The sequence below is a fragment of the Lissotriton helveticus genome, chromosome 5_1, assembly GCF_964261635.1.
Source record: "Lissotriton helveticus chromosome 5_1, aLisHel1.1, whole genome shotgun sequence".
In the NCBI taxonomy this organism is placed as follows: Eukaryota; Metazoa; Chordata; class Amphibia; order Caudata; family Salamandridae; genus Lissotriton; species Lissotriton helveticus.
Window position 1 is genome coordinate 680,695,675 of NC_136065.1, and position 21,824 is coordinate 680,717,498.

General features: G+C 44.7%; 1 protein-coding gene across 1 annotated transcript in view; it reads left to right on the forward strand.

Annotated features, from left to right (window-relative positions):
- The first annotated feature begins 3,064 nt into the window (after nucleotides 1-3,064).
- Nucleotides 3,065-21,824, forward strand: part of SAR1A (secretion associated Ras related GTPase 1A) — a 109,069-nt gene continuing 90,309 nt past the window's right edge. Inside the window, exon 1 of the mRNA XM_078643071.1 lies at nucleotides 3,065-3,148. The gene's annotated coding sequence lies outside the window, so the exon portion shown is untranslated. The remainder of the gene's footprint in view (nucleotides 3,149-21,824) is intronic.

Sequence of the window (21,824 nt, forward strand, 5' to 3'; positions counted from 1 at the left end):
TCTGGAGGTATGAGTCTTCCAACCATTGAACATTATAACTTAGCATTGCAGATTTCTCAAATATCATCCATGTTACCGGGAGTCTCTGATCGGTCCATTTAGAACGTCATCTTTTATCTTCAGGCTCTGATATTTCTGCCCTTTATGGCACTAAAATTGCACGTCAAAAACCCACAACCCAATCTCATCAGCCATGTCCAAATCGTGGCAAAGAGCACACCGTTTATTAGCTTTAAACTCCCATTTCCATAAAAAGGCACCCATATGGAATAATTCCGGTGTTGGTATTAATAAGAAGGTATTATCATGGCCATTATGGGAAGCAGCAGGTATTCAAACACTAGATCAAGTTTCTTATAATGGTGACTTTAAAATATTCACACAAATAAAAGAGGAATTTGGTCTTCCATCGCATCAATCTCTAAAATATGACCAGCTCAAGCAATGTTTGGAAAACAATTAGGTTCACATTCTCCGGTGCTGTTAAATTCACAGATAGTATCATACCTAAATACTTTGGGAAAACATAAAGGAGTGATATCTGGTTTATGCAGAGTTTTTACATCACATCTTTTTTCTCAACCTCTAACACAGACACTACAATTTAAATGACAGTCACGACTTTCAATTTCTTACACTACTGGTGCATGGGAGACAATAATGGAAAATCAAGATAAAGGAACCTGTGAAGCTCAACTTAAATTTTGCCTATTTAAGATTCTTCATGATTGGCATTGGTCTCCTGTAAGATTAAAGAAAGTTGGTTTTATTTCCCATTCCAATTGCTGGAGATGTGACAACACTAACTGTGATTCAGCACACATTATATGTGACTGTCCATTTATTCAACCGTTCTGGGCATATGTGGAAAAAATCTTATCTTCCACTATGCCTTTACATCTTTCGTTCACTCCTGCTGTTATTCTTCATGACCTTCAGTTATCTCCAAAACTCACCAAACCCCAATGTTGTCTTTTCCACACGGCAATGGCCACAGCAAAAATATGTATTTTATGCCACTGGAAATCTACATCTCCTGCTTCGTAAGAAGAATGGCTGACAACTATGTTCCAAACAGCATCACATGAAAGAATAATTTATAATCTTCAAAATAAAACTGACATATTTCTTCGTGTTTGGTCACCGTTCTTGAACCTGAATAGTGGCATGGATATTGATGATAATACTTTAGGAGTGGATACTAATACCCCTTGATCTGACATTTGACAATATACTTTCTTTCTTTCTCCCTCCCCTCCCTCTTTCCACCCCTGGTTTTTCATGCTTTACTATTATTGTATTAACTTATAGTTTTGTTGTATTATTATTTTATTATTCGATTATCTTATTATTCTATCTTTTTAAATGTTTTCTTTTTTTTCACTATTACTATATCTTATTGACATCTCATTTCTCTTCATATAACTTCTATTGATATGCTTTGATTAGTTCTTACATCAACTATTTTTATATATTCTATTCAATAGTCCTTTCTTGATATATTTTGCATTTTTCGATTTTACAAATTAACTACTCATCGAGGGCTGAGGAGATGTGTTGTGTTTCTATATTTGTAGTTATATATAATGTTTAATTTATATATCTATTGAGTTAACCTATGATTGATTCTTTAAGACTTTTATATCTCTTATATATGTTGCTTGCATTATTTAAATATTTAACGTTTCTCACACCATATTAATTCAATAGTATACCTATTTATCTTTATAGTTGTGTTATTTATTGGTGCAAAGTATTTATCATATATGCATTCTTGTTTTCTTTTCCATATATTCTGTATATTTATTAATATCATTCAATACGTTATTATTAACTTTATTGTACTTATGATGCAATCTTCTCAAAATGTCAATAAAAAATAACATTAAAAAAACCTATTCTCTTCCAAAGAAATTTTTATCAATAACTGTCCTTGCTAAGCTCCCCACCAGACATACGACCTCACATTCTATGACTGACCCTGGCTGTTACATGACACTCACAAGACCTATTACGACCTTCAGCTTCAACTCTGGTAAAAATATGTATTTCTGCACCCCTAATCGCTTTAAATTTGGAGTGAGGGTGTGGTGCAGCGACCAGAGCTGCCAACTCCAGGGCTGGGGATCTGGGCTCACGTCTCAACATCCTGTGATTCTGGTTCAATCACCTAATCCCCCTGTGCCACTGGACAGCGCCTGGATACCCTCAAGGGTGATAAGCTCGCTATATAAATCTGCAAATTCATATGCAATATCTGCTTTTACCAAATAAGTGCGATGGTTTTAATTAACTGTGCAAATAAAGATTTGATTTGATATGAACTTTAGTGTATATGTAATTTACACATATGTAACTCTCACCATGAGTGACCGTAGTAGATATACGTATTGTCACTTGCTACCATGTTACTCTGAATCTCTTATGAAATGTTCTTCGCTCTATTGTAAAGCGCTCAGACACCTCTGACTAAAGTACACCTATATAAGAAGGCATAAATAAGAAGAAATTACAAAATTAAACTGCCCCTCTTTAACAAACACTGTTGTGAGGTGAACATTGGACGAGACCGAAGCTGCCACGACGCCTGACCCAGCCCTGCGTAAGATAAAGAAATACGTGGCGGATCTCTAGGAAATCAGGAGCACGACCCTGCTTCATAACAACAAGAATTACTCAGTGACACCTCTTAGTTCAGCAAACATACGAAATACAAAGTACTAAAGCGTAGTGAGTGAGAATATTGTTACAGAATATTTTCCACAACAGCCGTACATTTCATGTATATAAAAGAATGCATTATTCTTAGATAAATATATATGTATAAATGCAGAAATCCGCTATTTTTAACGCGTCAACTGCTAAATCATGTATTTACATATATTCTAAACGTGTAATACTGTTTACATTCCCCGTGATATTGTTGGGTGTGTAATATTTCAAGATGGCGCGCAGTTGATTTCCGGTGGCTTGATAGCGTTAGTCCTTTTTTGCTTTTGTCAACTGCCTGGCTGTCAGATTTGCTTCCCTCCCCCTCCCTTTTCTTTTTGCCGTTACGTATTTCCTGTGCCTGCCTCTGTGTTGCTCGAGCGTCGAAGGCCCCGGGATTGGAGCCGCCACTGCCCGGAGGAGAAGCCAACCGGGAGAGGTGAGGCCTGTTGTGCTGGGTTATACTGGTGACTGAAAATACAGGTGAACAGACAGAAAGGGAATCTGTCCACTGTCGTATCCAGCTTCCCACCCGGAGGGGGCCTAGGGGCGGATGAGAGTGTAATGTACCCCACTGGGGAACCCCGACTTTCCTCGCTCACTGGTAGTCAGTCTCGCAAGGTCCCCGTTGTTTCTCGAATCTCTTGGTGGCACAGGATTAGTCGTCTCTCGGCGGGGATGGGATGAACTGAGCTAGGGATGTCTCACCTGACGCCAGCTATCTGGGTCTGCGGTCTCGCCCTGACCTCACCAGTACGGTGGGAGACTAATGCTTGCTCTGCCTGGGCAGTGGTCTCATCCTGATGGGAGTGCTTACCCGCCAGCTCAGCTTGGGATAGAATGTGAGGTTACGTGTGGGTATTCGAAGGACAGGGGCGTCTTTTAATCTTCACCTGCTTCTGGTGGGCAGGGATCTTGTATTGTAGCAGTCCTTCTAGCTACGACGGAGTGGTCTCTGCAGTCGGTTATAGACGTGGTGCACATACTTAGTTTGGGGAGCAGCGTAGACCTGCTAGCGTTCCCTTCGCTGGTAGGAGCAGACGTGGTCATCCCTGGTAGTTCTCCAATTAGATCCCACTAGCCAGGTATCTGTTAACTCTGCATGCGCGTGCTCACACCGGCTCTTGAACAGAAGTAGGTGCGTACTAACTTGCTTACTCTACCCCTTGAGGTGGGATAATGTAGGGGTTGGGGTTCAGTCAGTAACCTGTTAGCTGGCGATGCTACGTATTCCCAGCCAAACATATTGTATAAAGCTGCTAAACAAAAGGACAACTAGCTCTCTCATTCTCTAATTCAAGCTTCTTTTCTTTCTTTCAATTTATAAATGTTATTTCAAACATAAATACGTTTTAGGAGATACTAACTCGTGGCAAAATGTGTACGTCTAGCTATGCCAATAAAGCATCATTGTATTTGGATTGCTCGTTCCGGAATTTGCTCACCTGGAATAGTGTCTGGGAGGAGAGATACGCTGGGGCTCGCCTGCCACCTTTTTGTTTTTCACCGTTTCGCCCTGTCTAAAGCTTTTGTCACTTGCAGTCCCTGGCGCTTTTATGATGGAGCGGACGGGATTGAGTGGGGTGATGGTCACTTCCCAGCTCTGGCTTAAGGGTAACAGGTTTGTCATCTGCTGGCTCGTTCTTGGGTGGAGCAGGTTTGTCAGCTCTACCTTAAATGGGAGGTATTGGGCTGGCATCCTCTGTCGGTCCCTTGAGGGGAACGGAGATGCCACCTTTCGGCTCTGCATTGAGGGGAACGTGGATGTCCCCCTTCCACTTTAAATTTAGGGGAGCGGGCATGTCACCTGCTGGTTTTGCCTCGAGGGGAGCGGGATGGAATATGTCTTCCCTTTACAGTGGATGCGAATGGCGCTGTCACCTGCCGACTTCACTTTATTCAATTATTTTGTTTTAGGGAATATCAAGGGAGAAAGTGTTTAATTATCATCTTACATCACATTGGTTCATACGTTAATTTCTTGGTCCTTTTCCATATCGGGGGGGATCCTGTGGTGGGGCTAGAGACAGAGTTGAATTACGGCAGTATTATATTGTTTTCTCATTACTTTTATTGCTCGGGTCTTTTGTGAGTCTACTTTCCTTATTGTTGGATACACAAAAACGGCTGACTGCTTTGGCTATATTTTAAGGTTAATGGGGCTTGTTAATGCTGATCATGGAGGTGTATTAATGTCATGTGCCTGCCTGTTGATGGGACAGCTGTGGGCATATAAGTGAAAATTTGAGTTCTGCGTATCATTTAATGGCTGTTTTTTTCTGTTTTGTTACTTATTAATATTGCCTGAAATATGTCATGTTAACCTGCGTTTTTGTCTGTGGAAAAAAAATTTATGTATCAGTATCATTACAAAACACAATATGTGAGATGGAAGCAGCGCTCTCATCGCAGTAATGCTTTTCTATTAGGACCTGGTAATGTGACCATTATTGTATTAGAGCAATATATATGTCAAGATGCCTTTATTAGTAGTTTGTATAAAAATCGTTCTATTTGGTCACATTTATTTTCACTAGCAGGACCTATATAATTTAACAGTTGGAGACAGGGACTGTAGTAATGGCTCGGATGCGCTTTTCATACGCAATGCTATTTTGTTGTTATCAAAACGTTTAGTGCTGTTTGACGAATCTGCAGTATATTTGGCACTCATTTGAATCATTCAATAAGGTATGTTCTTACATTTTTGTGCAGATCTGGGGACGGTTAAAGTAGCTCCCTTAGGAATTTCCCCCTCCTTTTTAGGTTTCATCTGCACAGACAGCGCTTGTGCTGTGCTTGTGAAATTTATTGTATTTAATATAAATGTTAAAAAGGTCTTACATTCCGCCCTTGCTTTGCATGTGTTTGTGTGCTTGGCACTTACTTTTACTTTGTTTCTACAGGTTGTAGTATGCTGTTGCTTGTGTGTTACTCTTATCAGTGTCCCGTGGCCCAAGTACACATTTTCATCCACGTTGGTGGGTGGAACTTTTATTCGGTTTCGTCTGCACACAGTGTTATTGTTTACTTTATCTAATCTCTCCCTGCCTGCACACATTTGAAGCCACCCAAATGTCTTTGATTTAATTGGTTTGTGTTAGCACAACATTTCAAGCGTGCTTGTACAGGTTGTTGAGCCAATGCTGAGCCTCGAACCCAGCTACAAAGATGGCAGTTATGCCACATTCACTGTCCTGTCACTTCGCTTCTATTATACATTGTACTGAAACACCTGAAAAGATAGTTATGGAGTGAAGTAGAAAATACTTTTAAGGAGCTCTTTTATTTTGGAACTATTTAACTTTAAAAAGAAAAGCAGGGAGTTCATAAATTACTAATTTTAATGTTGAGTTGATGCAGAGACTTGATCCCGGAACCCCTGCTCCAGGATCGGCAGTTCTGGCTGTTATGCCACATCCTCTGTACTGCCCCATCACGTCTAGTTTCAGTACTCTTGTTTTATTTTTATTTCCAAGAGTTTAATGTTTCAGTCATGTTTGCAGTTTTTTTCCCATTCTCTGCACAGTGCTGTTTTTTAGCACACGTTCATATCGCAGGGTGGTTATAGAAGACTTCTTAAATTTCACTAGAGCTCACATGACACATTCAGTACTAGCTGTGGTAGAAGTTCAGGCGGAGTGTGAGGCAGTTCTGTCCATTCTCTTGCTATGCATATTTTGTTTGCTGTCTCTCCTTTGTGCCCTCTCAGTATCTTCTGATTTCTTACTCTCCTTCTGTTCTTGCTCTGCCCCTCTGACTGTCCATCTCTGTCTTGCTTTGAGCTTCAGAACTTACATGGAGCATATTCATATAAATTGTTTCTCGCATTCTAACCTTAGTGTACTGGGGTAGGGGGAGACGGGGGACCTTTGTCCACTGATTCCTTAGCCGAGGGACTAGTAGGGGAAGAGAGAGAGTCAGACCCTTTGTATAAAGTTTTAAGTGAAGGTTTTATTTGTCGGTAGGATTTTCTTCTTCGACTTGTTGTTCTCTCTCTCGCAAAGGCAGCAGGGTCGAATGCAGACTTCCTGGTAGGATCCAGCTTGCTCGGGAGTCTGATCTCAGCTGTCCCACCGGTTCCGGTGCCGTAGGAAAAAAGGAAAGAGAGGGAGGGGTTGGGTCAGGGTATGGGACCACGGTTTGTAGGAGGACCGGGTGTGAAGGAAACCTGTGCTCTAGTGCGTATCTACAGTCTGTGTGGGAGAGTGCTCGTGAGGAAAGGGAAAAGGTTGAGGACTGTACACGGGGCTATACAACACAAGTTTACTCGGTAGGTAGGGCCCGACGTCCCACCCAGCCCCCGACTCTGCCTCGTACCTGTTGGAGCCACGCTCCTCCCGTGGGAACGTGGCGGGGCGATGCGTGTAAACGCTGGCCTCCTGGCTTCTCAGATTTGGCTTCGACCTCTCGTGTCTCACTCCTCTCGCTCTCCTCACGCTCTCCACTGCAATAGTCACCTCTCGCCTCCTGGGAAACGCCGTCCGCTGCTTCCTTGTTCCGGCCTTCTTTTGACGCCCTCGTGACGTTTGTGAAGGGAGGAGCTACGTCTTCTGAGGACTCCCAGTTAAAGGGACCGTGCTTCTGGGTGTTACCATCCGGCCAACAGTGTTCGGTGGTTGCCCACTCTGGGCCGTAGGAATCCGGTGTCTGTTGAGAGGGAACGGAAGTAGGTAAAAGGGGGGTGGCGGACCACCAGTCTGCTTCATTGTTCGATTCCTCCCCTACCCTGTCACACTTATTAATGAGTTTATAAAAACAGAATGATTTGCACCTGTTACCTTTCTCAAAAAAGCATGTTCACGCCATGTATACTGTAACACTCTACCAGTTGTACTGAATTCCAATATGTTTTACAGTGTTATACAACATTAATATGAGTGATTTTGTACACAAGTATCTTGGTTGTAGTATTGGGTTATCATTTCACTCCAAATCACTATGGTATGCAGCTGTTTTCATTTGTGGCGACTTGGTGTTACTGTTAACCATTAACCCGTTGGCTGCTTCCGCTTTTGTGCGGCCGTTTTAAAAAACAGGCGCGTCGGCCATTGGCCGACGGCAGCACCAGCGAGGTAGTGCTGCCGTCGGCCAATGACCGGCGGCAGCTTGGAAGGGGTTAATCATCTTGAATGGTGGGGTTTCCTGTCGTTGTACCGGGCATCTTTCAGTGTTAATAGCACATTCGTAAACACCGGGGCTCGTATTTTCCCATCAGTTTCCTTGACCATGGTTTGCCCTATAGAGTCTGTCTAGTTTCATCTTCCATCATGCACCAGCAGCGTAAATTCGTTAACGTCAAGTACGCACATTTGCCCACCGCTTTGGCTGCACTTGTTTAGCAGTGAATTGAACATTACAGGTAATTGTTATAAATCTGGCCTTACCAGTGTTTAAAGTTACTTGAACTCGTGGTCATACATATGTTTTACAGAGTTCATTTGTGTGTTGTTGCCAGGTATCACTTAAGGTTATTGTTGGTTCCTTGGGGGTATCAATGTGTATTGGGCTAAATTGGCTGTGTCTATTTTCCGCGCTGCACTGTCGGCAGCAAAGATATTTCACATGTTTTGCTTGGTTACACTCTGAATTCAGGTCTGCCGGTTTACTATTCATATGTCTGATGTTTATTTATTACTTTCTAGTGAGTATCACATTGTTTCTTCACGGTATTATTTCTTGCATCATTGCTCATTACATCAGTATGGCTGGTTTTAAGTTGCGCCTAGCGTTGCAGCGCATGCGCTGCTCGCTCTACGAGGCTTGCTGTAGTAGGGTATGTTTTAGAAGTGGTGTGGAAGCCCCGCTGATATTTTTCATTGGTTTGTGTCATTGTCCATGGTAAACGCTGACTTCCGATTGATATTGAGGCGTCTTAGTCCCTCCTTGTTACCGCCCTGTCTCCTTTTGTGACCGCCAGGACTGGATCTTTTACTTGCGACGTTACACTGTCTCCTTCATTAGCCGGTAAGCACTCTTTTATTTATTTATTTATTTATTTTAATTCGGCTTTTGCAAGGGCGGGCGCATGTTTATATTTGTATCGCGCTTTCACTTTAACAATTGCTGCCGGCCAACCTTGCGAGTGCTGTGTGGGGCAGTAGCTATTGTTGGTGAAAGCGCGATGCAAATATAGACAAGTGGCTGCCTTTGCGCATGCCATGGGGTGCCGGCTGCAGGAAGGGCGCAGAGCCCAAGGCCTGGGACATGCACCCCGGCGGCACCAGCTCCGGGGGCTGCTGCATGGGCAAGGCGGCCAAGATCTGCCGCACCTGGCCCCCGGAAGCGGAACTGAAGGCGCTGGGCACTCTGCGCTGAAGAGGCTGAAGGAGGGGCAGCTGGAGACGCTGCTACAGGCCGTGGAGTCGCTGGGAAGGGGGGGGGTGCCCGGACCGTTTGCCTCCTGCTGTCCACCAAGGCCCTGCTGCTCCTACTCTGCTACCTCTACCAATGGCCTGACCTCATGCATTCCTGCAAGCTTGAAGCGGCTGTGAGAGCCACAGCAAGGCTGACCCTGAGCTGGTGTACTGCAACCCACACCACATCAGCCGGCTCGGCGAGCTAGGTAAGGGGCAGCGTGCGGTGTGTGCACCACACTCGCCTCCGGCACACGGGGGCACTAATACCAGCGGCATGCACCACCTCAGCCGCCCTATGCACCCCTGCCACAAGTCCAGCGAGCTCGGTGAGGGGCTGCGCGCGGCATGTGCACATGTGGCATGCCGTGGTACACACTAACCTCCTGCATAAGGGACACCAACTCCAGCAGCATGCATCACTCCAGTCACTCCCTGCACTCTTTAAGTATTGTGCACACGGTGTGTATATGTGCATAATAACATTCTAACAAAAGGCGCCTGCAACTGGTCCTGAAAAGTAGGTGAGGGCTTGCAGTGTGTGTGTATATGTGTGTGTGTCTGTGTATATGTGTGTGCGTGTGTGTGTGCGTGTATGTATGTGTATGTGTATGTGTATGTGTATATATATATATATATATATATATATATATATATATATATATATATATATATATATATATATATGATATGTCATTCTGAAATCCAGACTCCTTGCAAGCTAAACACTAGTCACCCCAACAATACCACAGCTGTCAATGCTGGGTAGTTAAAACAATGCACTCGCAGGTTGTAATACTTTCCAGCAAACCGTCATCCTGACTTTGTATACTGCCCTTCACTTGTGCATACAGAGCGGTAGCCTGCACACAAACACTACCCTCTGCACAGGTCCAATATGGAAAGATTGACAGTGAAGACCGCCACCCAACGCTTTCCATCATGTGTGCACAGGTCCACTATGTGTGCATACATACAATAAGTGTCATCACTCACTCCAGCTGTTCCCAATTCTCAGACTTAAGTGTTGCCCCTCACTTGGTACTACTTCACCTATAACGAAGTACACAACCATAGCTTCACTTCTGTGGACTCTGCCCAATGAGATCCGGCAGTCCTCATTGAATCAGATTTTACTCCTCTGCCTAGTAGATTGTTATCGGAGGTTGCCCAAAAGAATAGAGTAAGGAGAATAACCAGGAAGCGACAGAGTGTTAAAAAGCCAGGTCCTCAAGAGTTTCTCAGGAGCCAGTTGCTCCATCAGTGTACTGAACCGCAACTTTACTTTATATTTCCGGATTAGTGACATGGATTAGTTTGAGTCTGTGTGCTGTTACGACTCAGTTTGTACTAATTGATGTTCGGTGTTGGCTTGTGACTTGACCAGTGCTTCTTGTGTGCCGGTAATTGCCCAAGAGTTAATTTCGCCATCAGACTTCGACCCTCAGCAAAAGAGATGCTGAAAGGGGAAAATAATTGGGAACGGAAAGATGAGAATGAGCGAAAAAAGGAGACTGGAAGTGGTGAAATGAAATTAAATGAAATGAAAAATTACACTTGTATAGCGCATGAACTACCCGGAGGCCTCGCAGCGCTTGAGACTGATTGCTTATGGCGAGCTCAGGGAAGTTCAGCAGGTTTTTGCAAACAAGTGAGTTTTTAGAGCCTTTCTAAAGGAAATAAGATTGTTGTTCTCACGAAGAGAGAGCGGAAGAGAGTTCCAAAGCTTGGCCGCTTTATGGGAGAATGAGCGACCGCCCCAGCGAGCTCTGTTGACTTTGGTGGTGGTTGCTAGCTGTAAGAAGCTAGAGCGGAGGGATCTGGACGGGACATAGGGTGTGACTATGGAGTGTAGAATCGTGGGGCCGTTCGATGAAAAGACTTGTGCAGAATACACATAGCCTTGAACTGCACTCTGGACGCAACAGGGAGCCAGTGAAGTTCCTTTAGGGCTTTCCTTGCTGACTGCCAACCGGGGATGTTGTACAAAAGACGGGCAGCACAGTTTTGCGTTACCTGGAGCCTATGGGTCACCGATGCCGGAGCTCCCACGTAAAGTGCATTACCATAGTCCAGGCAGGAGAGTATCAGAGCCTGGACCATGATCCTCCTCGCCTGGAATGGGAGCAAAGGGAGCCTTAGTATTTGGCGAGGTTTATTATTTTTATTTTTTTAGAAAAACCTGCGACCTGCATATACTTTTTTACGAGTGAAGTTGTTAGGAAGCAGCCATGTCTTTTCTACAGTGTGGTTGTGCTGCAGGGCTCCTGGCCCAGTTTTCCCCTTGGTTTCCACCCCATGCCCCGCTCGAGCGGTGTGCGTGTCTTCGAGCGAGCTTTGCTTGTTATTCTTGCACACAATCTATGCCTTGCCTGTGCTACTTAAGAGGGAAGTATGGTGTTTAACCACCTTAATGAGAAGGTTAAGCATTAAAATAGGGCCAGCTCGGGGGGCTCCCTTCGGCTCTCAGAGGCCGTGGGTCTGAGCAGGGAGGAGCGAGGGGATATAAACTTTAACCTATTGGTATTGTAAATAACAATGCCTTTTATTTATGTGTTGTTTTTTAAACATATAAAAGGCGTTGTCATTTACAATGCCAATAGCTCAAAATATCGTAATTGCGACACCTATTGCATTGCAAATGCTTGTTTAAGCGGCTACTGTTGCATGTTGGGACTTGTAGCATGTTATTTTGTACATGTCCGCACTGATGCAGGTCACTCCAGAGCCAGTGTTGCAGCCTTACTGGATTGGCAGTTTAATGGCTGTGGGGCTCTCAATCTGACTTACATACGCGGTTGGTACATTGGTGGCACTTTCCTTTTCTATTTCTTCGTTTTTTCAGTTTCCAGCACATTATTATCACGCTTAGCACTATACATTTTACTAATTTAGCATGCACTGTCGCGTGCATGTTTTAAATTCGCATGTATCGCTGGATTGCCCATGGTGGCTTATGCATGTGTCTCAGTCTGCACTCTTGTATGATTTTTATCCCACATTGGTGTCAGTTGAATGTTTGCTGATGTTTACACTCAGCCTCCCTGAAATATAAGAAGCACATGAAGAAAAGCTCCTTATTCCATTATGCTAGCCAAGAGCACCATGTCTGTTGAGAGTTTGCCTTAACCCTGACTGCCCCAGACCCCTGAGTGTTTGACTTTGTTCTTCTCCATACCACACAATGCCCCGAAGGATGCCAGATTTCACAGTGGAATAAAAATTAATTTAACAAACATGTTACTGCGCTATGTAACATTTTTTCATTTCATTTTCGGGGCACTTTTATATAGCTCTAACATAACCCAAAGGTACAGGAGCGCTTTATATTACCGCCAGTTACTGCACAATATATTGCCTTTATCAATAAACAAGTCATAACACTTTTATAGTTTCTTTGACTTCTATTGCACAACTGCTAACCAAGCCAAAACTTATATATATCAAATAAGGGAACCCTATTGCATTTGCCAATGCTTGTTTCATTTGCTATTCGACAAATCCCAGAGATTTTGACAGACATTTAGAATGTTTAGCTTACTGTTGTCGACTTTTGCTCAGGGCCTCCAGGTAAAGAGCGCATTTTAAACTGGAGACTCAGCAAAGCATTTCTTTGCTAATAAATTTGATATTGTTTGATTGATAAGCACACAAGTTGCTAACTGTGTGCCTAGAAGGGAGTTGGCCATTCAAGAGGTACCACATTAGGTAGTAGGCCAGCCCTCGCTGTGCTCCTGCTTTAGTTGGGTGCATTGAGGGGTGGGTTAGTGCTCAGCCTTGCTGTGAATTCCTGTTGTGAAAAGCAGTGCATAGCAGGGATTGCTGGTAGTGCATGCATGCTTTGAGTATATTTTGCAGTAGTGCTCAAATGCAAAGAAACATAACTTCATCTTGTCTGCAAAACACAATGGGCAGTAAGAGTTTGGGGCAGTCATGTTAAAGCTGAAGACCAAATTGGGATTATGGGTGATCCATCAGGCTTGGGCAATGGATGGATTGAATCGGTCTACTGACCTTTCCAGTAATAATGTTCTTTAAACCTATGCAAAGAACCCAGGTTGGAGCAGGACCACACCTCTAAATCCTGCTATACAGCGATTATTTAGTCAGTGAGGACAATGAGTGAAGATAATGTATTAAGTGGAAGAGGAAACCTATGTAGTTGCATCCTTGAATAGGAAATAAGCTACAAACGGATGCATTGCAGGAGCAAGGATTCTGGAGGGGGTCCGCCGCAAAACAGAGCTTCATTGACCAGAATGTCCTGCATAGCATGAGGTCGGACTTGTTTTCCCAAATGCTACAACATGCACTTGTTCTCTGGACTCTGGACGTACGTGGCCCAAGTGAAGATTGGGCCAAGAGTGGACCTGTCATAGGCAGGGTTCTCCCTTAAGGAGAACTTTTCTAGCATTGCGCACAGGAACAGAGGTTTGTTGAAGCACAAACCAGTAAGATGAGAACGCGTAGACTTGATTGGTAACAAGATATTTAACTCACTTTGGGAGATGTGCTTGTTTCTTTTTGTTTCGGTGATGAGTCTGGCAGCAGCTTTATGAGAGGCCTTTAGGGGGGGCAACTTGCATCTAGGCAGGCCACATAGTGTGACATTTCCGTAATCCAGCATATGAATGACTAGAGTTTAGCAGATTTAAGGTCGTCCTGGGGGAGGAAGGGATTTAACTTCCTTAAAATGCTCATCTGAGAATCTGTTCCTGTGTTGGCAGGACTGACGTGATGCTGCTTGTTCAGGCTTTGAGTGTAAGTCCCAAAGATCTTGCCGAATCTATGATGAGAGGTGACCAGTTGAGGGCAGTTAGATGCTCCATCCATAGGTCGATTGTGGAGGGGGAAATTAATAGGAATTCTGTTTTGACAGCGTTTAGTTTGAGATGGTTGCAGTTCGAGTTGGAGTGGCTGCAGGAATTTAGGCTCTCTACCCACTTCAGTTGACAAAGTAAAGAACCATAGAGTAGTTTGTGATCGTAATCTTATCTTTTGAGGGACACATCAGCTCTGTCACCTCTGCATCCTTTTACACTTTAAACAACTTGGGAAGATATTTCCTTTTATCCCTCCTGATTTCCAAAAAACAGCATCATCATCCTTGGTACTCTCGAAGGTTGACTATTGCAATGCCCTTGTAGGGTGGGCCTTAGTAAACCCACTGGTTCAGGGGTTCGCCCTTCTTATTGCATTAGTCCTTTAGACTGACAAAGAAGAAATTGGCACGGAAGCTGTAATATTAAACAAAGAGTTTATTAAACCTCATGAGGTGGAACTGCGTCCATACACAACCCTCAGGCAATGTAAGAGGCAGCACACTGAGTACAGAAACTCTGGCGCCTTTATACCAAAATATTTGCAGAGTAGGCATGGAAGCTCAAAAGGAGCGGTACAAGTGTTCCTCCAGCAGAATACCGGGGCAGACAACAATGAAGATGGAAAAGAAGGTGGGGGGGGCACATGGCTAACTAAAATGGCTGCCACAAACAAAAAGGCTTCAGCTCATGCTAACGGCGGTCACTGCCAATTTCTACAGACGACCCTTTTCGCATTAGCTGAAGACATTTATAATTAAGAAAGCGCGGTGGATACATCTTGTACATCGATGAGCATAAGATTATTAACTTCCTGATGCAGTACATATTGAACATTTACAGGTTTTGTGTTGCTTTTAGTAGGTATACAGACAGTAATACAAAGGGAGCAAAGCATTGGACCACACTGTAGACATCAGCAACATAATAGTAGAACTGTACAAATTATACACTACACAGTTAAGAGCTTCCAGCCCCAAGTTACAAACAATGAACATAGCCAGCTGGATAAAGTCCATGTTCCAGTGTCGGGGTGGATCTCAGCAGCAATTTTCTGCAGTTTAGAAATTGCGCTGAAAACAGACAGGGCATGATCGGGGATATAAATGCAACACCTGCTCCCGATGATGCGACATGCACCACCTCGATCAGCCAAGACAACATCAAGGACCATTCGATTTTGGATCACCACAATCCTTGCTATTTGCAGTTCTTCTGTGATGTTTCGAAGTGCCATAGCTGTCTGGTTGGTTACAGCTTCTACAACACGTGTTAAATGTCTGATTTTCCTGCTGTTTAGAGCGGCACCAACAAAGAATAATAATCCCACATTGGAGCCAACATATTGCTGCAGTGCAGTGTCCGTTTGATCCACCTCATCATGAATTATTGTTCTCTTGTATCGATTTTTAGAAATGTCATTAAACAACTTATAGTCCTTGTGATACGATGCAGGAGCCAAGAACACAGGTGGCAACAAAAAGGACACGTAACAAATTCCAGACCATCCAATGGGCAGATGGTAGTAGCCTTTATTTCCGCAGATGAAGTAATTATTGTGCGAGGACATTAAGCTACTGTTATTGACCCCAGTAATATTAAAAACTAGAGTACAGTCACTCTCCCACAGGAATTCTTCCGATACTGCTCACGCATAAATCTGCTCAGGCTCTAGTAACAGCTATAACAGGAGGTCCATTACCCTTAGATGTTTGAGTGTTTGGGAAAACATACGCATAGAAGAGTTCCCTCATCGGTACTCCTCCATTTTCCATACAGTCTCTTTAGCCTGTGGATCTCCTTCCTCATCAGGACAGCATACTTTATTTAGCTGAAAATTCAGTCTCCCTACATCAGCATAGGTGATATTAGCGACTTCAGAAGCCCACAGCAATGCAAACCAAGCCTTACAAGAACCATTGTGAGAAAATGGGAGGGGAATAAAAGGTGTTCCTCCCTTCTTCTGATGAGCTGGCATCATTCCACAACCCAACAGTTGGTGATATTTGTAGCATTGTGGGTGTGGTACAACATCTGAATGAACATATTGTTGAGGTAGGACATTCTATGTTGCTGCTCATGATAGGGAAGAGAGAAATAATAGTGCTCAATGGGGGCTGGAGTAGTGGCATTCAGCTTTTGTTGAACAGGAGCCACTTCCTCTACAACCCACGCTATTACTGCCATGATCATGATAAAAGTTAAACCAGAGATAAACAGTTTTCTTATCACAGATTCTCACAGTGGTCGATATTTTCTCAGTAGGCATGTTTGTCTCGATGTTAAATCAGTAAAGAAGATGGAGCTCCAAGGTCCTGGGCAGCGTTGATTTCTTCACTGAGGGTCAAGACGGGTGTCCCTAAACAAACGATCCCCTCACCCCCCCCCTCGCCAGTTCATCATTTTCACTATCCCAGGACGGTTGTTCAACCAGTCTTTTTCAACAATGCAGCTTCTCTCCGGGGTCGCAGCTGATATCAGGATGTACCAGGGATCGCGTGGTCCGCAAAGACTTCCTCAGGTCCTTCAGGTGATATAGCTTGGCCTTTCTCTGTATCCAAGAGGTGAGGGCAGCGGGCTTCACTAGGGTTGACTGCACTTTCTTGCAGTGGGTGGAACGCACCCAGGTCTTTTTGTTGGTGACTCGGGCTGCAGTTCTAGTCGCGAGGAGGACCGTTTCTGGGCCGCGCCACCTCGATTCCAGGCTATTCGACCTCTGGAAAACATTTTACCATGACCAGATCACCAGGTCGTAGGTCATGGCCGTCACCCTGGGATCTATCAGGAAGAGCTTCTTGAATTTGTTGATGAATAGAAAGCAAGCTGTCAGTTAACTGAGACAAATAGTCACTCATCAAAACGCAAGGCACATCATGTATAGGGTGTGGCTTAGGAGTCCCCCAAATATTTATGGCCTTCCAAACTCTATCTCATACGATGTGAGGCCAGATCGTGTGTGTGGTACTGATCTAATGGGAAGCGGCGCTAAAGGTAATGGATCAGGCCATTTCAAAGATATGGATGCCTGAATCTTTGATAACTTTAGCTTGAGTGTAGCATTATATCGCTCCACTAGTCCTGCTGATTATTTATTTTATTTTGAGAGTTTTATTTAGCGCTGACTAGACCCGGAGGTATCAGAGCGCTTTACATAAGGTTCCACAGAAATTACAAAATTACATCAGTTACACGTTACATCAGCTACTAGAATTCTTTTTATTTTCTTCAAGAGAGTAGAAGACGAAATAAATGGAGCTTAGAAGGGTAAGGGGGTATAGATAAATATAAGCAACACATTAAAGAGCGAGAAGGGGAGACAAATATAGCGGATGGGGGAGAGGAGGATTGAGAAGGGAGAGGAGAGGAGAGGTAGATGGTAGGAGAGACAAAGGGAAAATCTGTCCAATGACCGACTGGGTAGGTGACGGCCGAGGAGGGAATCCACAGCCAGTCTCCCCTTTAGCTCTCAAGGTAGCTCCATCGGGCATCAGTCAGATAGCTAGGTCTCTAGGTTACTTAAGTTATAGGTCTCTAGGTTACTTCAGTTATAGGTCTCTAGGTTACTTCAGTTACAAGTTACATTGGCTGCTCGAAACATTTAAATAGCATAAAACGAGATTAATGGCGCGAGGAAGGGTAAGGGTAAAAGGGAAACGAGGAGCAAGATACAGCGGGAGACGAAGGGAAAAGTCTGCCCAATGTCCGGCTGGGTAGGTGATGACTGGGTGGGAAGTCCATAGCCCATCTCCTCTGTAGCTATCAAGTTAGCTCCACCGAGCATAGGTCAAAGTGCTAGGTCTCCGCTGTCTGTGTCAGACCATAAATTTCAGGTTACATCGTTACAAAAGGTTACACAGTTATTAGAGCCTGGCAACATAGTGACAAGTAAGATCGAGACAAACAAAAAGGACATATATGTAAGGGAACAAGCAGGCAAGGGGAGATAATCAGGAAAGGAGGGCATAAGAGCAGGGGAAGTAGAGATAATGGAAGAGGGGGGGAGGGTGATAAAACATAGCATGGAGAAGAGGGGGGGGTTACAGGGATACAAACCGGTAGACGAGTCAGAGCTGCGCCCATAGTCCAGTAAACTGCGATCCCAGGGGGAAGTGGTATCATTTCCCCATCTCTGTTGCAAGAGGCTCCCTAAACGCAGTGGACTCTCTGAGGGGTCACTGAGACTCCAAGGCCTACAAACGGGATCCTTCCCCAAAAAGGGGAGAGGGAGTGCTTTGGCAAGGGGTACCACACCATACCTCAACTGTGAGTGGCTCGCTAGGCACTGTAGACTCTCTCAGCGGGTTCGCTGAGACTCCAGAGTATAAATATTGGATCTTTCTCCAACAAGGGGAGAAGGAGTGCTTAGTTAAAAGGTACAAAAGGACAGGGGGCTAGGCGGTGTAGCGGGCAAGGGGAAAGATTCAGTTGAGGGGATAGGAGCAAAGTAAGTAGATAATGAAAGAAAGAGTGCTAAATGGGAACATGTATATAGACAGGAGACAAGAAAAAGAATAGTTACAGAAATATGATAGGGTGGTGGGCAAAACAGGGAGACGGGGAGCGAAACTGTGCCCAAAGTCCGGCTGGGTAGGTGACGGTCAGGGGATGAACCAAGGCCGATCTCATCGATAGCTGAACAGAGCAGCTCCACCAGGCGTCGGACACAGTGCTCGGACACCACTGTCAGTGTGGAGATCATGAGTATTCAGAGATTGTCAGATTTAGGGGGGGAGAAACCATGGTCCGAATGAATTCCAGATGCCATCTTTAGGTCAGACACAGTCCAGGAGGGACCTCCGCTGTTGGGCTATAGAAGCCCGCATATCTTGCTTAAGTTCCTGACACAGTTCGGTTTTAAAATCCCGGAGGGGAGCGACTAGGTCTTCCCTGGTGAGGGCCGTATTCCTCGTTGCGGGATCGGATACTTTGTTTGTCGCCTTCTTTGGTGGCATAGAGGCAGAGCAATGGACGGCGTCAAGATATGCAGCAGGGTTCCCCCCTGAGCGATGTCCCCAACAAGTACTCACTTCCCTCTGGGATCTCCAGACATGGGTTTAGGCAGTATTGCTTGTGGTTAGCCCCTGGGAGCCATGTTAAGGTCAGGTGCCAAGCGATGGAAGCAGAGCCGGACTGACAGACTTCCCTTCTTAGATGAGCAGCAACAGAAGAAGAGCAAGAAGAACGAAGGGCGGAAGGAGCCTTGCCTGCCTCTCTCCACTCTACCACCACCACCACCGGAGCCAAGTCGGGGCCTTTATTCACTGTGTGGGTGCCATATTAGGGTCAGGCAGGCCTCACTGCATGAACCAGCACCCGGCCTGCTGTACACTGCATGCAAGGGGAGAACCCGGGGGACCAACCAAGAAGTAATCCTCCCACTGCCGCTCACCACCTCCACACAGTAGGCTTTTCAGGCGCCCGCTTCGCCAGGACGTCCGGCGTGTCTCCAGTGCCTCGCTTCTCCGCTCCGCATTCTCGTTGGTCGCCAGTCGGCCTCCCGGTCAGCGGTGCTCAGTACCGGCTTCCGTGGAGATCGCCAGGCCCCCTGTGTGCTGCTGGGTCCAGGGCGAGTGCCATGAAACTTCTGTTTAATCCCCAATCCCTTCAAAACATACTCAACAACTTGCCAAATAAAATGGCATCCATTGTCACTTCACAAAAATCTGCAAACACCATATCGAGGAAAGAACTCCTTCAGAAGCACTTTGGCTGTAGTAAGAGCTGTATTATCTTTCTTAGGATATGCCTCTTTCCATTTACTGAAGGCACATACTTTCAGTAAGTGGATAGTTATTACAGCGTTCTAGCTGGATGTAATCGATTTGCAGAACCTCAAAAGGTGCAGTTGGTGTAGCAGACCCTCCTGTGGGAGTTTGTGTTCCTTTCCCCGGATTATTTTGAAGGGAAATCAAACAGGACTGAACTATCTTTTTAGCTGTGCTGGCAATTTTAGGATGATCTCAAACTTGCGTGAGTAACTTTGTTATTGAGGATTCTCCAACATGTGCCGGCCCATGTGCCATATGAATCGTAGGTTGTAAATAGGCTGCGTGCAGTTTCCACCTAGTCATGTCCTTATTTCTCCAGCAGCCCTCATCATCTAATGTTCCCTCCTTGGCCCACTGTTCTAGTTCCTCTGCAGAAGCAGATCGCTGGATGTCCAATACTTCTTGTCTAACATCATGCCAACGCTCAGCCTGTGTCTTCACCACATACATGGATGTAGTGCTTTGCTGCATTGCTGTTTCACAAGCCGTGTAATCTGCAAAGGCATTGCCTTGTCCTATCTTATCAGTCACTTTCTTGTGCACACTACATTTAACAATCTCTATTTTCTTGGGGTATGTCAAGGCAGTAAGGAGATTATGCACTAATTCTCCATGCATTATTTGCGTCCCATGTGATTTAAGGAAGCCTCTTTCCTTCCAGAGTAGTCCAAAATCGTGTGCCACTCCAAAGGCATGTATCGGCTATCGGTGTAGATGTTAACAGACAAATCAGTACTAAGTTCACACTCTCGTTAATGCTATTAACTCAGCTGCCTGAGCTGATCTCTGTGGAATGCGAGCTATCTCATCTACCGTCTGAAGTGTCGTAATTGCATATGCAGCTGATTTCGTGCCATCTGGTAACTTCAAACAGGACCTATCAACCCATAAATCCCCATCTACATCCGGAAGGGGTGTATCTTGCAGGTCGATGCCACCCTTTGTCTGTACCCCAGTAAGGAATATACAATCATGAGGTTCCTGTGGTTGAGACGTAGTAGCTGGGAATGGCAATAAGGTAGCTGGATTAGGAGTCGAACAACTTTTCAAAGTGATATGAGGAGCCAGTAGTGTCAATACATACCCCGTCAAGCGTGCACTAGTTAAATGCTGCGTTTTCGTTTGGTTCAAAAGGGCATCAACTGCATGGGGTACTAACACCAGCAATCTATGTAACAAAACAAAACCCTCACTCTGTGGTATATACACAGCTGCCGCTGCCACAGAACGAAAACAGCCAGGCAACGCACAAGCAACCGGATCAAGGACAGCTGAAAAATACGCACAAGGGTGCTGCTCATCACCATGTGTCTGCACTAAAACTGAGGGAGCACAACCATCCCTTTCATGTACATAGAGTGTGAAGGCCTTAGTGTAATCTGGAGTCCCTAACGCTGGCGCAGAATCTAACACTTGATGTAACTGTTGAAAGCATTCTGGCATTCAGTAGTCCATGGAAGGGGCGTTGGAGTCTCTTTAGTCAAAAGAGCCAACAAAGGTTTAACAATATGTGAAAAACTAGGAATCCATTGCCTGCAGAAAGAGGTAAGACCAATCAACGCACACACCTCCTTCTGAGTGCAGGGCACAGGCGTGTCTAAAATAGCTTGTATGCGATCTGCTGTAAGTGCACGTCCCGCCTTAGACTGTAGGTGACCTAAATGGGTAACCTGTTGTCTACAATAATGCTATTTCTTCAGAGATATCTTGTGATTGTGAGATGCAAGAAAAGAAAGCAAGGACAGTGTTCCTTCTTCACACTGTTGAGGGTTATCCGCAGCCAACAAAATGTCATCAATCTATTGTATGAGAGCCACCCCTCTTGGTACAAGGAAAGAATCAAGTTGTCGTTTCAATGCCTGACTATAAATGCTAGGACTCTTTGTATACCCCTGAGGAGCGCTACAAAATCTGAAGGATCAATTATTCAAAGTGAAGCCAACCAAATAACTGCTGTCAGGATGAATAGGTATCGAAAAGAAAGCATTTTTCAAGTCAATTACACTAAATGTATTGGCAGTGGACAGAACCATAGTAAGAAGCGTTGTGATGTCAAACTACTGGATATTCGGGTACTACAATCTTATTAACCTCTCATAAATCAATGATGAATCTTTAGATTCTAGTATCAGTATCTTTCTTCAAGATAGGAAGGATAGGACTATTACAAA